The sequence below is a fragment of the Capsicum annuum genome, chromosome 8, assembly GCF_002878395.1.
Source record: "Capsicum annuum cultivar UCD-10X-F1 chromosome 8, UCD10Xv1.1, whole genome shotgun sequence".
Taxonomy (NCBI): Eukaryota; Viridiplantae; Streptophyta; class Magnoliopsida; order Solanales; family Solanaceae; genus Capsicum; species Capsicum annuum.
Window position 1 is genome coordinate 113370802 of NC_061118.1, and position 9437 is coordinate 113380238.

A 9437-nucleotide genomic window follows, 5' to 3' on the forward strand; every position below is an offset into this window, starting at 1 on the left:
CACGGAACACGGAACATCGAATACGGAATCATAACAGGAATACACCCCCACCCATTTATTCCCTACACTAGCGACCCGAACTGGCCCTAATCCTCTGCCGTAATTCGCATCTTCCAGACCTTCCTATCTAGGGTCATGTCCTCGGTGAGCTGTAACTGTTCCATGTCCCGCCTAATCACCTCACCCCAGTACTTCTTCGGTCTACCCCTACCCCGTCTAAAACCATCCAACGCTAGCCTCTCACACCTACGGACCGGGGCATCCATGCCCCTCCTCTTCACGTGTCCGAACCATCTCAATCGTGCTTCCCGCATCTTACACTCCACTGAAGTCACACCAACCTTCTCCCGGATAGTCTCATTCCGAACTCTATCCCCTCGGGTCAGTCCACACATCCAGCGCAACATCCGCATTTCTGCCACCTTCATTCTTTGGGTGTGGGAGTTCTTAACTGGCCAACACTCCGCTCCATACAGCAAGGCCGGACGGACTACCACCCTATAGAATTTGCCTTTAAGCTTGGGCGGCACCTTCTTATCACACAGCACCCCCGATGCGAGTTTCCACTTCATCCACCCCGCCCCAATACGGTGCGAGACATCCTCATCAATCTCACCGCTACTCTGGATCACGGACCCGAGATACTTGAACTTGTCCCTCTTCCCAACCTCCTGTGCTTCTAGCCTCACTACTACCTCATCCTCCTGCCTCACGTCATTAAACTTACATTCCACATACTCTGTCTTGGTTCTGCTCACCCTGAACCCTTTAGACTCCAGAGTTTGCCTCCACAACTCTAATTTGTCATTCACACCCCCTCGAGTCTCATCTATCAGGACTACATCGTCTGCAAAAAGCATACACCACGGCACCTCCCCTTGGATACGCCGCGTCAACACATCCATTACTAACGCAAACAAAAAGGGACTAAGAGTAGATCCCTGGTGCAATCCTGTCAGGACAGTGAAATGCTCTGAGTCTCCTCCCGCCGTCCTCACCTGGGTTTTCGCTCCCTCATACATATCCTTAATTACTCTGATATATGCCTGCGGTGCTCCACTCACCTCCAAGCATCTCCAAAGCACTTCCCTGGGGACTTTGTCATACGCCTTTTCCAGGTCGATGAACACCATGTGCAGATCCTTCTTCCTCTCCCTATACTGCTCCACCAACCTCCGTACCAGGTGGATTGCCTCCGTCGTCGAGCGGCCGGGCATAAATCCGAACTGGTTTTCCGAAATAGACACTATCCGTCTCAGCCTCACCTCGACCACTCTCTCCCAGATCTTCATAGAGTGACTCAGTAACTTAATCCCCCTATAGTTATTGCAACACTGAATGTCCCCCTTATTCTTATAGAGGGGGATCATGGTACTCCACCTCCACGCCTCGGGCATCTTTGTCGTCCTGAAAATTTCATTGAACAATGCAGTCAACCACCTGACACCAGCCTCTCCAACGAACTTCCAAAACTCCACCGGTATCTCATCCGGCCCCGTCGCCCTACCCCTTCGCATCTTGCGGACTGCCTGTCTAACCTCGTCTACCTTAAAACGTCTACAATAGCTAAAATCCCGACACTCCCCTGAGTGCTCCAGTTCCCCTAACACAATAGCTCTGTCCCCCTCGTCATTCAAGAGCTTATGAAAATACGACTGCCATCTCTTCTTTATGTGGCCGTCCTCCACCAACACTCTACCGTCCTCCCCCTTAATGCACCTCACCTGATCGAGGTCACGACCCTTCCTCTCCCTAGCCTTAGCGAGTCGGAACAACTTTTTCTCCCCTCCTTTCCCCTGTAACCCTGCATACAAGCTCTCAAAAGCGGCCGTCTTAGCTGCCGTGACCGCTGACTTCGCCTCCTTCCTCGCTAGCTTGTACTCTTTCCTGTTTAACCGCTTCTCTTCTTCGTCCTTACTCTCCACCAACTTAGCATACGCCTCTTTCTTGGTCTCCACTTTCTTCCCCACCTCTTCATTCCACCACCAATCCCCCCGATGATGTCCGGCCCGACCCCTCGAAACACCCAACACCTCCCTCGCATTCTCCCTGATGCACGTTGCCGCCCTGTCCCACATATTATCCACATCCCCCCTACACTCCCACACCCCCATTCCCGCCACCCTCTCCCCTATCTCCCACGCATTCACTGGCGTCAAACCGCCCCACTTAATTCTCGGTCTACACTCCTTACTCCTCCTCTTTCTATTCTTCTTTATACCCAAATCCATAACCAAGAGCCTATGTTGGGTCGAAAGATTCTCACTCGGGATGACTTTGCAGTCTTTACACAACGCCCTATCCCCTTTCCTAAGCAACAAAAAGTCAATCTGGGTCCTGGCTATCGCGCTCCGAAAAGTGATCAGGTGCTTGTCCTTCTTCGGGAAGCCCGAGTTCACCACCACCAGCCCAAACGCCCTCGCAAACTCCAATAGGGTCGCCCCCTCTTCATTTCTCTCCCCAAAGCCAAAACCACCATGCATATCCCCAAAGCCTCCCGGTAGCGCCCCGATGTGCCCGTTGAAATCCCCTGCTACAACAATCTTCTCCGAACTGGGCACGCCTCTCACCACGTCCTCCAAAGCCTCCCAGAACCGCATCTTCTCCTCCCCCTCCGGTCCCACATGCGGCGCATAGGCACTACACACGTTCAGGGTAAACCCCCGAATGACCAACTTAATAGTCATCAACCTATCGTTGATCCTCTTCACCTCCACTACCTGGCCTCTAAGCTCTTCATCTACCAAGATGCCGACTCCATTCCTACGCCTGTCGCTCCCAGAGTACCACAGCTTGTAACCGTCCACATCCCTAGCCTTAGACCCTACCCACTTGGTCTCTTGGACACACGCAAGGTTGATCCTTCTCTTCCTAAGAATCTTCACCAGCTCTATGGACTTCCCCTGAAGGGTCCCTATATTCCAAGACCCAACCCTCAGCCTACCGTCGCTATCCACGCGCCCCCCACTACCCCCCCCTCGGCCAAACCTTGGCCTCCCACCCACTCCCGCTCTCTCCCCATCTCCCGCCCCTGCCGCAGCCCCACGCCCCAACCCCCTCGGACATGACCCTAACCCATTACCACCCACAGCCACAACTACACGAAAAAATAGGAAAATATAAGGATATACCCGGAGGCAATATCAAAGCAGCAGCAAGGGGATACAGGGCACACACACGTTCAAAGGACTCCTCCCGAAGCAAAACTAAGAAGCGACCACAGCAACAGCAACAACAGACAACAGACAATGGGAATTGAACAATGATTTGACGAAAAAGAAATACACAATTGTTGTTGCGTTTTTTTTAAAAAGTGATTGCACAAGACAAAACAGCCAAGAACTAAGAATTAGGAATAAAGCACATAGCCACAGCTCCACACGAAAACAAGCAACGATAGTAATAAAGCAACAGCAGGAAATAGAAGGCACAAGCAAAGCAAAGTAGAAGAGGTAGTCGAGGACAGTCTATCCAACAAATTATAGCTAAGTCGAGCGATGTAATAGTCCGGGACCCCACTCAACAACAATCTCCAAAAAAAGCAGCCAAACACCACTACACCCACAAGCAAAGCAACAGGAAAGGACGCAGCAAAATGGCTACAGCAGCAGGAACAAACAGAAACAGGGAAACAGGAACAAAATACTATGAAGGAATCAAAAGCTGTATGAAGTGGATAAATGAATAAAAAGTTTAGAAGTCACCGGTGCACCGGCTAACTGCTGGATCCGTCGAATTGTTGGTACGTCTCCGGGGTGTCGCTGGAGAGTCGCCGGAGTACGCCGGCTAACTGTTGGTACGTCTCCGGGGTGTCGCTGGAGAGTCGCCGGAGTACGCCGGAAAGACTGTTGGTACGTCTTCGGCTACCGCTGGAAAGTCGCCGAAGTCGCCGGAGTACGCCGGAAACCCTACGCTGTTGCCGAAAGTCGAGCCGGCCGAGACCCTAAATCCGCCGGCGACCGCAGCGACGAGACAAAAAGGGGCGAGGGGGGGGGGGGGGCGAGTATATAGCGGGAACTGGAGGAGAATCAGTGAAAAATAAAATGTTGTTCCTTCATTTATCTCAAACAATGCCCAGAATATGGATTGAAGATCCAAAACACAAAAACATATTAGAGAAAAATAAAATTAGGTATACTTCAATGTGAATGACAAGAATAAACTATTTTGCAAGTGAAGTAAAACAACAAACCTTTAGATTTTCAATGAACTTCTCAAAATGTAACCGTACTCTACGCAAAATTTCAAGAATGAACTCATTACTCTAGCAAGGAATCTTAGTTACTTCTTCAGGAGTGAGTGATCATGCTGAGTGCTGTGAACTAGGAAAACAACTAGCTGGCGGAAGTGTTGCAGATCTTTGGCTATGCATATGTGCACCTCGAGCACTAAGAGCACTATCTGAAAGAGAATTTAAGGAAGACTCTCAAAACAAACAAAATAGCAGGAAGCACCCTCTAAAATCACCTTCCTAAATAGTCGTTATCCAGACTCATTTGCGACAAGTATTAAACTTAAAGTTAGAAGATAATTGCAGTAATCTCAAACAAAATTTGGACTGAGGCAATGTTTATCGATTAGTCTTGTCGCAAGTACCCAAAGTCAAGAACAACAATAAAGATTTTTTGTTTGAGAATATGCAAAAACTTCTTAACTGATGTATACTTGGATGTTCATTCTAATATGCCAAAATCGAATGAAAAATATATGTAACAAAGACTAATGAAAAATCATTGAAATAGGTACCTAAGAAAATAATGGATCAATTATGTTCAAACACTTTAGGAGGAGGGCATAAGAATTCTTTCGACTATCTTTTTATCATATTTTTCAGGTTCAATAATCATAACACATTTCAAAAGACTAACCGTGACAAAGAAATAACTAACACAACAGAGGAGGTATTATTAAGATAGGCTCAGAAGATTATTAACAGATCCTCTGTAACAAGAGTGAGGGATGGCCTTGGCTCAGCGGTAAGCTTGCTTACCGTGGTGTGCCAGGGTCGGGGGTTCGAAACGCCCCTCCAGCGAAGCTGGGGTGAGGGCGCGTAGGTCAGGCCCGGAGTGGTCCCCCCCTCCCCGACACCTACGGAGTAGGTATGAACCGGGTCGTCCCTTTCCCCTCTGTAACAAGAGTCAAGGGAATCTTATTCTTATCAGAGATTAGAAGAAGGCTTAAGAAGAATGATTAATAGATTCCTTTACCTTTTTGCAAATATTGTAGGTATGTTCTAGCAATAAAGACTACAAACATTTTTCATGATTTAACAATTCCACTAGGTAGTGAGACACTAACAGAGAGGTCTATTTAACTTCAGGTCTAAAAGGTAAGAAGGACAAACCCAAAGGAAATAGAAAATTTACACAATAACAACTATGAAGATTGTTATCCACAAGGTGATAAACAAATGGTTGATGCATGGCGTAAGTCTAGATGAATTAGTCGAGGTGCGTGCGGGTAGACACAACATATGTCCATGGAAAAGAAAAAGGAAATTACGACAAAAAGGAACTATATATTATAAGTATTGGATCACATCCATACCTTGATTTAACTAATCAAATGCTAAGCACACAACAAAAATAGGAGACTTCTTATTATCAGTGTGTGTTAATTTTTCACACCCTTCGTCAAATTTCTGACTCCATTAATCAACTCATTCTAAGCAGTCACCAAACATCTTGCACTTTAAAGTACTGTAAGAATAAAAAGACATTTCCTTCTAGGTAAACTAGAATCAACAGAATTGAAGACTTCAACAAGATTCAACATTCAAACCATATATAGAAACAAATCTCCAATTTTTTTACAAGTCATATAGAAATAAAATTCATCTAAAGACAAATTCTGTAGGGATTGAATAGATTTTTCATGACAGAGTCCCGTAGAATCAAGAACCCAATTTCAACAAGGCTTTACAAAAATCAATTAATCAAAAGGACAGAAGTAAAGTTAAGAACCTAAATTATTATACCAAGAAGTGAAGTAATAAAATATAAAGAACTAGACCATTACGAAGGAAAAAAAAAGGAGTAAATTATCAGAAAACTAAAATTACAAATAACAAGTAACAAAAATACATGAAAAGGAGGAATTCCTACAAACCCAAACAACTCAAGATGAAAAAAACTCACAACCTTGAAATTGCAAAACAAGAAAAGGTGAAATTTTTAAGAAAGAAAAGTAGAGTTAAAATCTTTTTACTAGCAAGGAAAACACACTTAAACTACACCAAATTATCAAGAAAACAGCAATACAGCTACAAGTAACAAAACAAGTAAAAAGTAAGAATTTTCACAAACTCAAACAATTCAAAAAGTAATAAAGTTACAATTTTAAAATTGCAAAATAACAATAGATTGGGATTTTAAGCTAAAACAACAGAACCTAGAAAGCATCAACAAATAATCAAGCTAAGGTATTTAAGCTCCAAGAAACAAAATTACAACTACAAGTAACATAAATAAGAAAAAAAGGAGGAATACCCAAATATTAGAAGCTAACCGATGGACAGCAAAATCGTCAAATTAGCTATGAATATTGAGAAACAAACTAGATGGAGAAATGAGAAATCTACGCTGACTGCAGAAGCCACTGTGATAAAATCAAATGAAGCAGAGAAATCAAAGATCAAAACGTAGTCACTGAATGAGCAAGTGAATGTTCTGGAAAGAAGAAAAAGTATACTTTGGGGCTTGGGCAATTGCACAATACTTCCCTATTTAATTTTTATATTTTATATGAAAATAAAAATAAAAGAGTACAGAAAAATCAAAATATTCTTTGATTTTGGGCCTATTTTAGGTTTAGGCCAAGCGTTTAAGATTTTTTGTGTTCACATTTATTTTCATATATAAAGATTTGAATTTTAATAAATTATTCCCTATAATTTTTACTCTCTTCTTCTCAACTGATATGAAATATTTTAAATGAATACATTTTAAATATATAATTTTTTTAAAAATTTATGGTATAAATAATTATTTATGTGTGTGTGGCCATAAATTATTTTTTGGGGTTGAAATAGTCATTTTATAATTATTTACACTTAATATAGAAATGTGTCATTCTTTTGGTGACTTACTAAAAAGGAAAGTATGTCATATAAATTAAAATAAAGATAGTTCAATATTATAGGTGAAAATTTAATTTTATATAAAAAACGAAAATTAAATTTCTGAGCATGTCGGATGAAGATACTATACATGTGCAGATTTATTCAAAAAAAAATTATACAATTCACGTTTAAATACTTTTCAAGAAAAATATTGATTTTGAAAATTTTGTTTTTAGAGTACGTCTACAATAATTGAGATACATCTTCTCATTGAGTTATTCGTCCAAAAAGTATAAACTATTTATAATGTTTGCAAAAAATGAAAGTATTAAAATTAATATTGTATACCATACAAAATGTTACTATATATTAAGAATGAACCAAAATAAGACTGAGAATAAAATATTATAGATAATTGATTTTAAAAATCGACAAGTAAATAATAACGTGATTATCTTTCTATTATTTACACATAGATAATATATGAAAAGAGGGGGCTCATTGAGAAATAATGTCATGTTTGAATTTCTTTTTAATGCATATGATGCAACATGTTTAAACGAGACATTCCTATATGAAAATATTAAAAATGATATTTTAATATTATCCGCGCATCGCGCAAGTACGTATATTAGTCATGTAAACAATAGAAAACAGGTAACAACAGAAACATATATAATTTGAGCTCAAAGTGTCAATTACATAAACGTAATAAAGTCTTTACATGAAATTATTCATTGCTATCAATAAGACCCATTCTTTCAACATGTTCAACAAATGTTTTGGATGGTAATCCTTTCATCAAAGGATCAACAATCATAAGTTTAGTGCTAATATGTTTAATTGACACTTTAAGTTTCTGGACTTCTTCTTTAACCGAAAAGTATTTCAATTCCATATGCTTAGCACCTTTCAATTACTTATCGTTTTTAGAGAAGAAAACTGCGGCAGTATTATCGCAATAAATTTTCAACGGCCTGACTATATTGTCGACTAGTCCAAGTCCTGAAATAAAATTTCGCAGCCAATTAGCTTGTACTGTGGCCTTAAAGCATGCCATAAACTCAACTTTCATAGTGGATGCAGCTATAACAGACTGCTTCGCACTCTTTCAGGATATTGCTCCTCCAGCTAACAAAAACAAATATCCAAATGTGAACTTTTTTGTATTCGAATATTTAGTAATACGTATTTTTTATTTTCCTTTTTAATCAATTTTAAAAAGAGTGGTATATTTTACGTTTTAACAATTTTTTAAATTTAAATTTTTTATATTATATGCTTAATACCACAAGATTAAAGAATATTAACGCATGTGACACATATTTAATTTAAGTTGAAAAGATTAAAATTTTTTTTTACTTTCTTAAATTTCATATCAAATAAAAAAATAAATCAAATAAATTAAAACTGAAAAAATATTGGATAATTTTAAGGTAAAATAATATATTTCTTTTTCTCGGCTGCATTTAAACTCATATGATTGAGACTTTAACCAATTTTAACATGTGTTTCACCAAACTCATAATAACCCGCTTTTAACATGTTAAGAGGAACAACCATTGCTACAAATTTCTATATATACAAAGACATCAAAATTAAAAGTAATTTTAAAAAGTAAAGAGCTGATTGACTTTTAATGTATGCAGCAAAATAGTATAAATATATGTAAAGAAAGATTAATTAATACTTTTATAAATAAAATGATCACAAAATATTTTCTTTAGATAAATAAAATTTGAATTTAAAAATGATTAACAATATAAAGAGAAAAAGAAAACTTATACTGATATATGTATTGTGAAAGTATGTATATATATGATATTATAAAACTGGATATTCATGCATATTAAAATTTCGTTCACATTCAAAATTGAATGTGATATCAATTTGTTAGAAAGATAAGATTCTAAAATATCATGATTATCTTATAGTTTACATATTTTGAGTTTGCAAAAAGATATATTTCAAATTAATGATACTAATTAGGAGTTTTATATAATAAAAATAAATAAAATAAAAAAATTTAAAATTAATGGTATTGATTCTAAAATATTAGTACTAAATTGTTTTAGCCTTTCCATATATTTTTTCCTTTTTGTTTTTTGTTTTTATTATTTTATTAAATAATAAATTAATTTTTTTTAAATATTATATAATACTTCTCTATTATTATATTTATTACTACATCATATCCTACGTACTACTACTTCTTCTACTAATTGTTATTACTTCTTCTACCACATAACGTATTACAACTATTACTAATTAATATTATTATTTTAATAATACTTTTATATTTCATTAATTTGTAAATAAATTATATTTAAATATATTTTATAATATTTATATTTAAAAAAATATAAGTTTGAAATAG

At 38.4% G+C, this 9437-nt stretch overlaps 1 long non-coding RNA gene across 1 annotated transcript in view; it reads right to left on the minus strand.

Moving 5' to 3' along the window:
• The window catches only part of LOC107839071, an 11180-nt gene extending 4454 nt beyond the window's left edge, over nt 1-6726 (minus strand). The window contains exons 1-2 of the long non-coding RNA XR_001665003.2: nt 6489-6726; nt 4193-4401 (exon numbers count right to left, since the gene is read on the minus strand). This is a non-coding gene — a long non-coding RNA (uncharacterized LOC107839071). The remainder of the gene's footprint in view (nt 1-4192; nt 4402-6488) is intronic.
• Nucleotides 6727-9437: the final 2711 nt, after the last annotated feature.